Source organism: Agelaius phoeniceus, chromosome 8 (genome assembly GCF_051311805.1).
Source record: "Agelaius phoeniceus isolate bAgePho1 chromosome 8, bAgePho1.hap1, whole genome shotgun sequence".
Lineage (NCBI taxonomy): Eukaryota > Metazoa > Chordata > Aves > Passeriformes > Icteridae > Agelaius > Agelaius phoeniceus.
This window is the reverse complement of record NC_135272.1, coordinates 18,905,126-18,920,070: the sequence shown is the minus strand read 5'-3', so window position 1 is coordinate 18,920,070 and position 14,945 is coordinate 18,905,126. Positions and strand designations below refer to the sequence as shown.

Sequence of the window (14,945 nt, the reverse complement as noted above, 5' to 3'; positions counted from 1 at the left end):
CTGGTAGATGTTAGAATATAATTAACTTGGAAAAAAAAGTAATTTCTCAAGATGATGCTGACTGGAATCCCCTGGGTGCTTCTTTAGGATTAGATTTTGAATACTGGTGTGGGTGCAGTGGAAGGAGCCTCTCAGTGTGCTCTCTGAGATCAGTTGAAGTAGGTAGGCAGCTTTTCAGGAGGTAAATGTTGGGAAGAGAATTACTTTAGGAAGGTGGCTCCATCCAGGTCTCCAAGCAGTGCAGTGAGCTAATGAAGAGTTGTGCTGAACAGCTCAGTTACTCCTGAGCTGGTTTGCATTCCTGCATTCCTCAACATTCAGTGTCATTTGTTTTCAATTTTCTCATTACAGTATCAGATTTAGGAATCTATAACTTGCATGTGGGACATATTATCCCTTTTTTTATCCTATTCCATTTGCCCAGTGTTACCCCAAATTCTTGAGAGTTGGCTCTTAGGTAGTTTCGATTTTCCTCCTATCCTGTTGCTCAGCAGCCACAGAAGGACAGATACAATGATTCCATTCATTCCAGTTCCACTCATAGCTCTGACTATGATACTTGGTCAAAGTAAACATAGGATCTCTTCTTTAGAGAAGAAAGTTTATAAAGATTTTATTCAATTTTCTGTAAGATATCAACCCATTTTTAAATTTTAGAGTGAATAACTGTATTAAATAATCAATAAAAAAATAATTGTAATAAAGCTTTGCTTTGGAGCAAAATGTCATGTTTCTCCCTCACTCTGTGGTTTCCATTCCAGTAATTTTATCTTTTATAAAACAACCCATTTTTTATAACCAGTGTGTCTAAAAAGTGAATAATACCTACAATATTTCATATTCAGGAAGCATAAAAACTATATAAATACCTCACATTTTAAGGCATAAGGAAGCTCTTGTTCACTATTCAGCCAAGCAGTGGAGCGGGTTGCCCAGCAAGGCCATACCATCTGCATTCGAGGAGGTTTCCTAGACCAGATTGAATAAAACTTTGAGTAACTTTGAAGTCTGACTTCACAGCTGACCCTGCTTTGAGCAGCAGTTTGGGCTGGAGACCTCCTGAGGTCTCCTCCAGCCTGAATTATCCTGGAACAGTGTGAAGGGTGGTGATCTGCACAACTGCCTTGTCTCTCCTGCTGTGAGCAGGACTTGGAGCCAGCCACCTGTCTTAATCCTCAGCATATCTGAGAAGGTATAGGTGCTGCATTTCCCATCAGTATGGACTTTTTGACCAGTATGATGTATATGATACAGTTTTATATGTATATATAAATTTATATATTGCTGTGTAGATCAGTTTGATATTAATTTTAATTACAGGAACAGTACTGTACAAGTTGAAAATGTGTATGTTTTTGGAACACCTCTGCTTTTTTTCAGAAGCTAGCTGTAGTCTTTGTATGAATGGTGTCAAACTCTCTCATAATTAACTATTTTAAAAAATTGCTTCTCTGTGCTGGCCCCTGACCATTGTTTTACAGGAACTTCAGCTTACACATTATTACATTTTTTTTGTCCCAAGCCAGAGGACAGCATTTTAAATCAGAGTAGTACTGAGGGTGGACAATGAGCTACATCGATTGTGAAATTCCTTTCTCACATCTGCACTGCTTGAGGGCTCATTTAAATCTAGTGATATTTTAAAATATAACCTAGCTTCAGCTGTTAAGCAGTGGTCTCAATCCCAAAGTTTGAATGAATTTGCTGAGGTAGTCTCCTTTTTAGTTTTAAACTCAGGGGTGAAAAACCCCATGAGACACTACCAGTTCTTTTAGAGAACATGAATAGTCATTATTTGACTTGGGTATGAGGAGTTTGATAGCATATTTCTTGGAAAGCAGCACAGCTTTTCTTTCAGAGAGAGTAGTACAAATCCCTTGTCAAATTCAGCAGATGGCAGCATGCATGTTAACTGGCTGGGTATCTGCTCAAATCTTTTAGCTGCCATGCCATATTGATGAGCAAAGTAATTAATTTGTGAGTGTCTTTAAGGTCAATCACAGTGGAAGCTTTCAGTGTGTTAATATAAAATATCATATTTACCCTGAGGGTGCACTCTCACAGCAGGTAGAAATTAATTGTGGAATTAGATAAGTTTCTTCCTAGAATACAACCATGTTGAAAAAAAGAAAATGTATAAAACCAGTAGAGTACAATTCAGAAGCCCAGTGCTTCAAACCTTAAAACACAAATATGACATTTCCACAAATGCATTTCTGAGTGGCACCAGGACTGGGCCTTGGGAATAGGCCATAAAAAGTCATGTAAAAAGGAAGGGAAAAAAAAAGAAAAAAGGGCATGACCAAGCAAATGTTTGTCTGTGATTATTTAATGTAAATACTCGTGTCATTTGGCTGGTTCTGTTTTATAAGAGCAGATCAGGTGTGGAGTAAATGACATTTTATCAAACTCTGAAAAGAAATAATGAAGGCATATGATAATTATCTAAAACAAATTGCCATATTAGGTAGAAAAAACCCCTTGGTTTTTCCAATTGACATGGTGTTTTTCATTGTCATCTTGTCAGATTTGCAGAAACAGGAATAATGGGATACTTAAGACAAAAATCTAAAATGCTATCTGAATTGTTCAGCAATGCTGAATTTTACCCAAAGCTCTCAAGGTGAAATTTTCTGTGTGAAAAATTCTATAGCCTTTGACTATTGCTGAATGTTTTAAATATTCCTCTTTAGCTGTTCAAGAAACATTTCTTCTGTTTGTGTGTTTGTCTAAAGCGAACTTTAAGGCCTGCTGATGGTATTTGTGTAGATATGATGAGAAATCAGTATCTCACTATCTTCCATTTACTTAAGAAAGGTTAGTGAAATATTGGAGTCTTCTAACATAAAAAGATCGTTGTATTGTGACCCAAAAAAAATCAATCACACAGATTACCATTAATTTATGAGTGCTAATTGCTGGTTTGTACCAAGTCCTGCTTATCTCACAAGAAACCTTACAACTAAAACTTGTTCAGAAAACTGTAAAAATTTCCCAATGAGTAGATATTTTTTATCTACTAAGTTACAGATAATTGCCAATAAAGGAACATGCTCTTTTTGCTCACTGATTTAATGAAAAAATCATTCATTACAATTCAAGTTCTCTCTGAAGCAGTGTAAGCTCCTGATCTGAAGAGATTTATATGCACAGTTATAATCATAGATAAAGTTGGTAGGAACATCAGTCAGTGAAGTTAATAAGAATGTTGCCTGTCTGTATTTCCATCACTGTGAAGTGGTTGCATTTATTACAATTCAGATGAAATGTGTTTTATATGGAGATATAGGGATGTGCATAACCTTCAGAGGGGTTTCCAGTCAAACCATAAAGAAACCACATTGTGTTTCCATCCTGTGTTTCATGTTATGGAGGCTCCCCTTCTACACCCGTCCTTAAAAAAATTAATTCCTGTAATATAGGACATAATGAGTTCATTTCCCAACTAATTGTTTTTTGCAGTTAATATGGAGTGTGAGTCAGGTGGATCTTCTGTAAAAGTCAAGAACAAACTGTTATAATATATTTTACAGGATTTAGGGAGCACAATGCATAAATCAGTGTTCCTGTCTTTGTTCAAGTGTATTAATTTCTCAACTGATTAAAGAGGGCTGGAGAGAGAGAAAAGCTTTATTCACATAATAACATCTATGTTTCTTTGGTTTGCATTTAAAGGCCAATATTTGCTTTCTCATTTTTGATCTTGTTACAAAATAAATGTTCATATAAAACCAGAGCTCAGAATATTAATGTACCATTGAAAGAGCGAGATGAAGAAAGAAAAATAATTACCTCTAGTCTAGGAAATCTTTAAAGTTTTTTTACAGACAGGCTATGAACATTAGTTTTGATAAATCATTCAACCATAAAGCCAACAGTTTGGACCTCTGTATAAGCTTTCAGTTTGATTCCTTTATAGCTGTCACTCTGCAATAGAGTTAGAAGTTGTTGGCACTGTCTAGGCCCCTACTGGATAGTTTACATGGACATCCATTGCAGTGGAAATTCTGTTTGCTTTGTAGAAATGGTCAAAACTGTCCAAATTACTGTAGTCAGTTTTTGTGTGTAGAGTTTCATACTTTAATGCAGTTAAGCATAGTATGAAAAAGAAGGAAAATTTCTGAGTGGGCAGATCTTCAAGGTGAACCAGGAAGAGAATGATAACAGCTTATCAATTTTTAAGGACTTCTAAATTCTCTATGTGAATTAGCTATTTGGAAAGTTACTGAAGCCTTGACTACCTTAATAAAATATTTTCTATGGGCATCTGTCAGTTTAATTAAATAACTGGATACTAGAAATCACAGAGAAGGCACACAGTGGCTCCAGACAAACTTCTAACAGAGACTGAGACCTCTTAATCAAATCCCTGCATCATTAAGTTGAGAGGATGTTTTTTCTTTCCTGCCAAGATGTTGGATTTCTTTGCTAAGGTATGAGGCTTAAGTTCAAAAGAACATTAAATACTTGAAAATAATTGTCTGGAAGAAGAAAAATAATGTGATGCTTTTTGGAGGACTGTTTGAACAGTAACAGACTGGCAAGGCATGAACTGTGTTAGAGAGTGTTTGGGGTTTTTGATCCTGTTTCCTGCAGGAGAAAAAAGCAAACACTTTGCACTATCCTTCATCTTCCCCTTATTTTTTTGAAATGAAATGTTGGCTAATTTAATCCAAATTTAAGAGAGAGAGAGATGTGTCAAGGAAATTATTTTAATATTAGATTTTGGGGGAAAAGTATTAGTGATGGTAGAGAGGAGAGACCTATATGAGCACTGCTTGCAGAGAGATCTTACATTTTACTGTTCTTTTTGCTAGCAAGGTGATCAGCATATCCTTACTTCTCAACCAGTCATGGGCCAAAGGAATCTCTCATGCATTTGATATTGAGAAGTCTTTGAACAAGGCCAAGCACATTTTGAATGAGTATTCCTAATCTTTTATTATGTATCTTCAGTTGGAGTTGATGATATAGGTTTGATGATTTCTTGTTAAATAATCCAGTTTTTCAGTACAAATTCTTAGAAAAAAATATCAGTTTTGAGATTGATCAATACCTGTCTGTAAACTATATGGGTCTGTGACAATATATATTAGAATAGTACTAAATGGTATTATCTTGTAGACTTGTAACTACCACTCATACTCAAACATTATTGAGTTATATGTTAGATAGAGGAGTACAATTACCTTTGAAAGAGCAGGCTCTCTTGGCTGGCATGAGGCTATTGTTACTGACATTTCTTGTTAGATTCTGTAGGAATGTGGTTAGCTATGTTCTAAAATGTAATTTCCCAGTTAGTTGCCTTCATCTAAATGACATTAAAGGCATTCTGCATATTTTGATTATTCAAAGACACAGAACTAGAGGATCTTGATTTTAGTATTCATTTTAAATTAAGAAAATGTGTTGCCTAACTAGATTTAGCATATTAATTCTATTAATTATGTTGATATTGATAATCTAAGAATTAAAAACTAACTTTTTCAATCAAAGCTCTATAGAAATCTTGCTAAAAGATTTTTAATAGTCTCACTTTTTCCTAAATATTAAATGATGGCTTTTAGAAACATGCTAAGGATTTTAATGCAACTTTGGTTTCCCATTCTGTGAGACTGACTGAAACAAGATTGAAGCAGGATCAAAGGCATTAATAAAAAACAGAAACAGATACAAACAGTAGGTGCTTTCTCAAGAAGCTTTGCATAACACAAGAAAGATTTGTAAAGATGGCACAGCTCTCCAGGCTAGTAGAGGACAATATTAGAAGTACTTGCATAAAATTCTACTATTTGTATTTCAGAACTTCAGCTGTAGTCTTCAGGTGGGTTGGTTGAAAAGTTGCATATGAAACTGTTTATATTAATTTATTTTTATATATATATAGATCTTATGTACACAGAGGGAAGACTAACTGAAATAGTATTCCTGGATTTTGTAAACAGTTTTCATTATTCGTGAGGAAAAATGGTGGGTTTTGGTAACTGAGAGGGTATGAAGTAGAAGGAAATCTTTTTGATTACTCTTGGGATTTTCTGGCCTCATCAGTTACAGATTTTTAACAAAAGTTTGGAGTCATATCCTAGACAATGTTTATGCAGTGCAGATATTTTTTACGTACATATAGCAGTAGAAGGGAAATGAAGGTAACAGAAGGGGATGGGCTGTGAACAGAGGTAAAAAAGAGGGAAAGGACTGAAAGAAAAAAAAATATTGAGTGACAAAGCAAAACAGAAACTGAAACAAATCCAAAAAAAATTATCTAATTTTTTTTCATTTCTGATTACCTACTTAAGCTAAAAATCCCCAACCAGAAGCACGTGTAAAAACATGTTTTACTGAATTTGTCTGATTTTGAGTTATGTTATAAAGTTTGAGTTTCAACTAATTAAAACTGAAAATGCAAAAAAATTCCCATGTGATCATATTTGCAATGTTTATAATCAATCTCAATCAGCACCGACTTGTGATGCAACCCTGTGTCATAGACGTACTTCTTTTTAAAGATATGGCATTCCGTACTTACAGAGAGTGAGCTGACTTGAAATTGAGGAACCTTTTGAAATTTACTTGTCATTAATTTGCAATATGCCATTCCCAAGAGTCTTGGTTTGCTTGGATGCTGACCTTTAAGTCACTGTCAGTCAGTGTAAATGACATATATAACATGCATACATGGCTAAGAAAGCTGTTTCTGTTGTGTAACACAGAGCTTTAGAAATCTTTAATGCCACAACTTTCAGGCAGAAGAAAGCAACCCCTTAGGATATGGTCGTTACAGTGTTGGGTTTTTTTTCCTTGCATAAGGTACAGTGATCTTAAAATGGAGTTTAATTGCTGAGATGATGAAGTGTCCCTTATACTGGAAAATATTTGTGTTGATGTTTTTGTTGTCCCTTTTATATCTCAACATCTGAGTCACAGTCAGAGTTGAAGGAAGACTGGCTTCTTTTCTCAGAAGCTGTTTGAGAAGAGCTCTTGAAGAATGCACACCTGCTCCTTGGTATCACAAAGCAGCATCAGGAAATATGCGTGAGCTAAACCTCAGTCAGGTGTAGCAAAGAATGAGTACAGCTAGCTGGAATTTACCCATGTCTACTTGGACAATGCACAGTTTACTCAATTCTCACTTTTTTCCTGTGATGCCAAACTCAGTGATTTTATCTCTCTATTTTTAATTGTGTTTATAAAAACTAGTGCAGTTTTGTCTTCTGGTTTCTCTACTAGGCTCAGACCAGGAGCTATAAAGCAAATACTGGAAACATTGAGATTAAGTCCAGCTGTTGTTGCCAGTTAAAAATGGTGGAGTGCACAGATCCTGGGTATCATTTTACTTCTTCTATAAGTTTCAGAGGCATAATTGTTGGAAAAATGTTGATTTCCTATGAGCCCTGTGATAAGCTACCCACATTGTGCCCAGTCACAATTTATATGTGGGTGAGGTCAGGCACAATTTAGTTGTGTAGCAGGTGTGCTCTCTGGAGTATTTTGCTGATTTTGTATGTTGGTGTTGGTGTGGTATTCCTTCATATTACAGTGGTCTAGATAATTGCAAATTAAAATAGAGATTAGATGAAAGCTCCTTGTTTGTATTTGCTCTACTCTCTAAGTGTGACATATGGTCTTGTACAGACTAGGAGTTAATTCCGTGCCAGATTAAATACTTGAAATGTCAACAGCACATGAAAACTAAGCAAAAAGAAAAATCACAAGGAAAAATGGAAAGCACAGAAGGTATCCATCCATAAGTGTAAGCATATAGCATTAGGGTTTTTGTGTTAACAAACATGTCAAGATCCATATAATTTTTCACTCTCTTGTAGAAATTTAATAGCCCCAGGGCATTAGCTCATGAATCACTTGCAACTCTGAAGAGGTTCATATTTCTTACCTGATCCAACTGCTTTGTGTATGAATCACTAAAGTATTGGGCTAGTATGGGATCTGCTAAGGCCTATGAATTCCTGTGGGGAAAAATGGGTCAGGAGAAGTGGTGACAGAATTTAATGTCATGTGGTTGTACTAGACCCAAGTGTAGACCCTGTCTATCCTTGCCCTGTGCATTCTTGTTGGAGGAAGCCAGGGGTCCTTTGGAAGATGACTCCTCCTGCTTGGGAACCAGTCTGAGGGGCTCCCACGGTTTCAGTCATTTAGCATGAGCCTGTATGAAGAGAGCTATAAATGACATTGATGTAAGGAGGAGATAAAGGAAGGTTTTCTCTGAGTGGACATGATTTGGTAGTGTGGGACATCAGAATAACACTGCTGGGTGCAGTAAGTGTCTGCACACAAGATGGAGTGTGTACAAATCCTATGCACTTTCTGTCTTGAATTCTGTCCCATACTAAGATTACAGCTTCCACCCTTTCTCCTTTGGATTTAGTATGTGTCTGAGTTTTTTGTCAGCTTCAAGCTTCTCTGGGGTGTTAGTCTCTCTGGGAATTGGGAAGCTTTTCCCCTTAGGTTGGTGCAGGTTGGAAACTTCACACCAAGCAAAGCACCTGTGTGTGTGTTGTCTATTGAGAAGATAGTTCAGAATGCCACCAGTTCATCAGGCAATGGATTGCTGGCACAGTTTGGCCAGAAGGGAGCTGGAACCATAATATAACTAGAGCACAGTGGCATTTAAGAAGGTGCTGAGGAGGGTCAGAGCACTGAGGGAGGAATTGGGTAAAAAGCTTCAAGAGAAGGCTTTGTTTGCAGTCTCAACAGCAGTAGAGGGACTGATGACAATTCTCTTGTCAAGAGAAAGAATCACGTAATATACTGTGATCTGTGCTGTTTCAGGCAGTGCTGAAATAGTGTTTTTGTTTAGATAAACCATCTCTCTTGCATGATGCCTTTCTTTCCTGATTTCTGGTTAACAACTCCAGCTACCTTTTCTGTAGTGTTCATTGAAGACTGAAATTGTTCAGCTGTGAAAATCATAATGGAATTTATTTTGATAATTGAAGTTTGGAGGCATAAATCCAAAGCTCCATCAAACATTTCAGACTCAGAAGTACCACAGCCAAGATATATACCAAGAGGTGATAGAAACTGTGGCTTCATAATTTAACAACAGCACAGTTTTATCATTATTGTTCCTCATATGTAGGTATATATAAAAACAGGAGTTAAGGACTACTTGGGAAGTTATTTCCCCTAAACCTCATTGCAAGCAATTACTTAGGACCCTAAGTGGATGTAGTAGTGTGCAAGTTAATCTACAGACCTTCAGTTCTGAAGACATGGTTCAGTTCACCAGTAAAATGTATTGGATAAACTAGAACTTTATCCACATTCAGTCACTGATCTGACATCCAGGATTTGGCATTGTGTATGACAATATCTTATCAACCTATGCTCCACTGTGCTTATTAGCTTTTCAAGACTAGGCGAAAAATTATCATTTAAGTTGTAATTAGTCTTTCTGATTCTTAATGGATCATACATTTTCGCCTTTCTCCTAAGTATGTGCAGTACATGAAATCTCAGTCTTACAGCTAAGAAAAGGTGACAATGGTGATTAAAAAACTAAAAGCATTGACATGTGTGAGAAATCTAGTGAGAAATGTTTTATTACATTGAAAAAAATTCTGAAACCCAGTTAAAAATTGAAGCATAAAACACTAAAATGGGATGTAAACATGTTTCCAGTCTGAAAACAGCAGTGGCTGTCAACTGAAAAAAAAATCAATATATTTGCTAAATAATTTCATTATTGATTGTTTAATTTCATTTGTATGTGTAAAATTTCATAGAAAATTCTTACAAATTGACTCAGAATCAAGACTTCATTGAAAATGCTTATGGAGAATTCTCATCAGTTTGATAGTAACCCTTCAGAGGTACAAGCAGACTAAGAATCCTGGTCAGTGTCTAATTACTGTACACTCAAGATGATTGTGAGGGTTTGGGGAGAGTGGGAAAGACAACAATTTATTGTTGTGTGAAAGCAATAACCTGAAAATGAAATATGCCTGGTTTTGTGTTTATTGATGGCTCATCTGAACAGCTCCATAACCACAAAGGAAATAGCTTTCTTTTAAGGCACCGTAGAGAGAGTACTGTCTGAAGAGGGCTTATTGCTTCCTATCCTTCATGAAAAGATGTGGCTTTTAATGAAATATGCATAAAAGTCATTTTAGATATGTGACCTACATAATCACACTCATCCTGAGAGGCCAGGGTAGAAAATTTTTCTATTCAGAATAATTAAACTCCCCCTTTGTATTATTCCTCATTAATTCAATATTCTTCTGAAAAATAAAGCTCCCACAACAGTTTTGGTAATCAGCTTTTCAGATTTATGAGCTATTTTTATGCTAGTATTGTTCTGTGAGACAAGGCTCCTTGATCAATTGCCAGGTAACTGTTTCAGTCTTTTCCCAACATCCTGCTAATCCAGCACATTAAATTATTTTTAATTGAGTAACTTCATTAATCAAAAAATCCCCTTTGTCATGATTCTGTAACCATAAACAGTATCTTATACAAACAATTATCTAAATATAGTCACGTTTCTGCCTTCATCCCCATATCTCTGTTGTGCAGAAGAAAAAAAATTTCCCAAGCAAAGAAGGAACATACTGGAAAAATTAAAGAAGCTTATTGTCATTGAAATTATTCCCCAAAGTACAAGACCAGTTTTAATCAGAGGCCCAGATATAACAAAGCTTTTAGAAAAATTTTGAGATATACTTTCAGTATACTTTTATGTATAAAAACCAGTTGTTCTGCTTGTCTGCAAGGAAATGTTCTATCTCAAGCCTTCATAAGTACACATACAATGAGAATGTAAAAATTAAGACTAAGCAGAAGTGATTCAGGTAGTGTATTTTCAGGTTGAAATAAGGAAAAAATTACAGGGACAGTTTACTTTAAAGCAGTATGTTTTATGCTACCCAAAATGATGGAATAATTTAAGTTAATGTTCATGCATTCTTTGCTGCATAGTTGCAGGGTACCAGCTGCCTCCTTTTCAGCTGAAGAATGGCTGTTTGCATTCAAGTGCTCTTCCTGAAACACTTTATTATTCCAGCCAGATTTTATTATTTTATTATTCCAGTCACAACAATGCCCTCTTAAAAAACACCCAAAAGGGAATGAAAGGTGTGTCTGAAAGGATCAAGAGGGACCGAGGGGGAAGATGGTATAGGCTTTTCTGCAGCATCTTCTTTGTTCTCGTAATGACTCAGAAATGCTTGACATTCATGACAGAAGAAGAAATCTTTGTTCTCTGTAGTGAAAATGTTATATTTTATGATTTCTTGTAAGAATCATTCACGTAACAGTATTCTTATTTTTACCAAGGGTGAGAAAAAGATATTTACATCATCCAACATATATATTCAAAGTATATTCCCTTGATCAAAACTTAGGCCTCCAATATATTGCAGTAGATTAAACAGTATAGCTATAGAAGATACCTGAGCTGCCATTACTGTTGATTTTTAGCTCTACATGTTGCTGAGGGTCAATCATTATTAATTCTGTTAATTTTTCACCTAACAGCAGCTCACATAGTAGACCTCGTAGCACTGCTTTCTGTTCATGACCCATGCTTACGGCAATGAAGACAGAAGGAGTTTCTACCCAGGCTTCAAGCAGACCACTTGTAAAATAGCTGATAGGTCAAATAAATGTCTCTCTTGATGGAAAGAAAAATCTGTACAGGACTTCAGTGAATTTGGTGTAACATCACTTTAAGGAATCTGGACATTTGCGTGGATGGTTTAGAGCCTCTATTGTGAGTAATCAGAAGTTGACGTGCATTAAAGGCAATTAAAAGTATTTTGGAAATCAGCATAAGGAATGACAGTCTGTGCTGATGTGATTGTTTTTGTGATTGTCCTTTGTGGGAGCCTGTTTAGATTGGATAGAAATATACGTGAATTTTGGAGGCTGGACTGCTAAACCTTAAGTGTGTAAAATTAGGCAGTGCAATTATCCTCCCATCCATTGACCATACACCATTAGATGCTGAGATATCATATGAACTCATGTCTATTTTTGCTAGTAGTGTTAGGTACGCTTTTACTTTTCATTGGTGAATTTTCTTAAGAAAATGCATCTGGTTTACAATCCAAGTAATTCCTGTTTAGTGGCTTGAGCTCCAGTAAAATATTCAGTTGTTTTGAATTGATCTTCCTAAGGAAATTCAGTTCCCAATAAATGGTTGCTAAACTGAATGCAGTAAGGTTTTTTATTAATGAAGTGTGTTGTTTTGTGTAGGTTTTTTACCATTTTGAATTCAATTTTTTAGTTTAAAAGTTATTCATAATTTCTATCTTTCAGTGTTGAAGCTTTTACCCTGAAGAGCCATACTGCATGGTCTCTAGCTAAGCTCTCTGCCTAATGTCTGCAAGTGCATATTATGGCGTTGCAAGTGCTTTTTTTGTTTGTTGATTAGAATGACTACAGTTATACCTAAAAAGTCACCTGAAGGCTGCTGAGGAGCAAATAGCAGCCTGCACATTGATTTAAGTGGATATGAGCAAGTGCCACAACCCATGTACTCTGCAGATATTAGGTTGCTAAATCTGAGTGCAGTAGAGTAGCTTGGTTGCCATGGGGTAATTCAAGTTGAAACCCACCCATCATGACAGCTGCTGATCTGACTCAGATTAAAACTAGCTATTAATACTGTGCTACTGGTACTACTGCTGCTACTAATGCTACTGTAAACTATTCCTTCTGCTATTGACTACTGATCCTGCAGTCATTTCTAAAATTGCACCTGCTAACACAACTTACCCTGCTTCCCTTTACGTCTGTCACTGGTGTTCTTTGGCATTTCTGATGCAATGTGTGGTAGAGCCTTTAAGACTTCTTTAATGCTTTGCTAATTTAGTCTTTAATGGAAAAAGTGGATGCCATATCAATATATGTATGCCTGTAGAGCTTTTATTCCTTCTCAGTTCTGCCTTTGTGCAGGCTTGTACCACTTTCTTCATAAACTGTGTTTGCATGGAGTTGTGTGTAGAGGTTGATGATGGTAGAAAATTTCTCCTTTTGAAATTGCCTTAATATCTTTATGTGATAAATATGTAATGAGTTGTTTTTTTTTTCCAGTTTGTTTTGTTTAAGGTGACTTGTAGTAGAAAAAATACCTAGTCCTCTGCATATTTTTTCTCTACAGGCAGTTAGCTGATGCAAAACAAGTTCTGTCTTTCTAACTGGGTATCTAACCCCACTCATTCATAGCAGTTAAAGGAATGAAAAACAGCAAGGGATTTGATTCATTGCCTGTTATGACCCATTCAGAAAAGTATAATGAATGAGATTTTTATTCCTACAGTTTAATAGATTAAAAAAAGAGTCCCAGTCCTCCAGAAGTATGGGGTCATCTATGGTAGTGTGCCTGATTTTCCCTTCCAGAAAAGTTTTGTGTTGTTATTCAGTGGTCTGAGTCATCATTTTTGTTGTCAGTGTATCCTTGAATTCAGGCTATTCCTATTTATACTGCAGTGTGTGAATCCTGTCAATCATCCCTGCATTTCTCAGTTCATGTCCCTGCTGTATCTCCCTGCCTTATGCTTTTTGTCCAGCTATTTCCCAGTTTCTCTCTCTGGCAGTTTCCAGTCACAGTGCCTGACTGTGCTGTCCATGCTTCAATGTTTTCCCTCTCATTTGGCCTCTGATATACCAGACTTCTAGTGTAGAATACACAGTTGTGCCTGAACTGGAAAAATCATTGGATAAATATGAAGAAAAGAACAAAAAATGTTCTTTTATTAAATCCTCCCTGTTCCTGAGGTTTTGATGTTTTAGTTCTGTGTTTCTTATGATTTCATTGTGAACCTAATTTTATGTTGGTAATTAGTTTGCATATGCAACATCTGTATTTATACTTACCATTATATATGTATATATATATCTACATTATATCTTAGTTTGTATATACATCTAGAATTTAAATATCTACTACTGATCATCACAACTGGGAAAACTTTCTGGGGAGAAAATTGTTTCAAACTCCTGCTTTTCTCCCATCGTAATTTACACTTACTAAAATAACTTTTGGATTTTGAAAGGAAGAAATCAAATTATTGGTGTAACATGGGCAAAACAACAGAAGATGGATGGGATAAAACCATGCATCTCTGTTTTTAGTGTATTCAGTCATTTCTTTATACTTGAGAGGAAGCCAGGACTAGAAGTAAGGTTTTTCAAAGGGAGTGTCAATTCCAGTGCTCACTATTGTATACCTAGGCACGGTTTGAGGACCAATTTGAAAAACTCAAAGGATACCTAACACTGTAGTAAATAAACTAGCTGCCTGTCAGGTAGATCTCCAGTCCCATAGTAAAGATCAAAGGTTGTAACTGTAGTGTGCTACATGAAGAAAATGTGGATACTAAATGAGCCTTGGAGATATCTCAAAATGCAGTAAATTAGTTAAAAAGCTGGGAGAGGTATTCCTGCTTCACTGTGTGTAGGATGATGAGGGGAAGTTACTGATCTGATGTGGAGAGGAAACCCAAATACCTTTGACTCTGAAGTTGGCAAATAGCTTGCAAATGGAGCTCCTGAGGGATATTAATGAAAGCAGGAGCAGGGTACCCTGGTTTTGCCTCTCTGGAGAGCTAGTGCCAATACTCTGTGGGTCCTTGTTATAATTTATGCATTTTCTAGAAAATTGGAGTGTTGTGGTACTAATATTAATCCAAGCCTTTCAAGTTTTTTTTTTTTTTACTGAAGGAGGGTTGGAATTCATAGAAAGATATTGTGAAGAAGATGAAAGGCTAAGTATGAATTTGATCTTGTATTTAAAAATCCAGGAATGATTGCTATTAGTTAGTTGTTAGGCTTTTAAATCTTTCTGCTTGATGAAGCAATTTTATTCCTTCCCTTGTGTGCCTTTTTGAAGAACATAGGGTAAGGTTTTATGTACATCAAGCCTATACTTTGTTTTACAATATTGATTCATTGTTAATTGGACTAGAACCATCTCTGAATGC

At 36.0% G+C, this 14,945-nt stretch overlaps 1 long non-coding RNA gene across 1 annotated transcript in view; it reads left to right on the top strand.

Moving 5' to 3' along the window:
- LOC129123774 (uncharacterized) overlaps positions 1-14,945 on the top strand; it is a 157,967-nt gene that overhangs the window by 1,988 nt on the left and 141,034 nt on the right. The window lies entirely within an intron of this gene.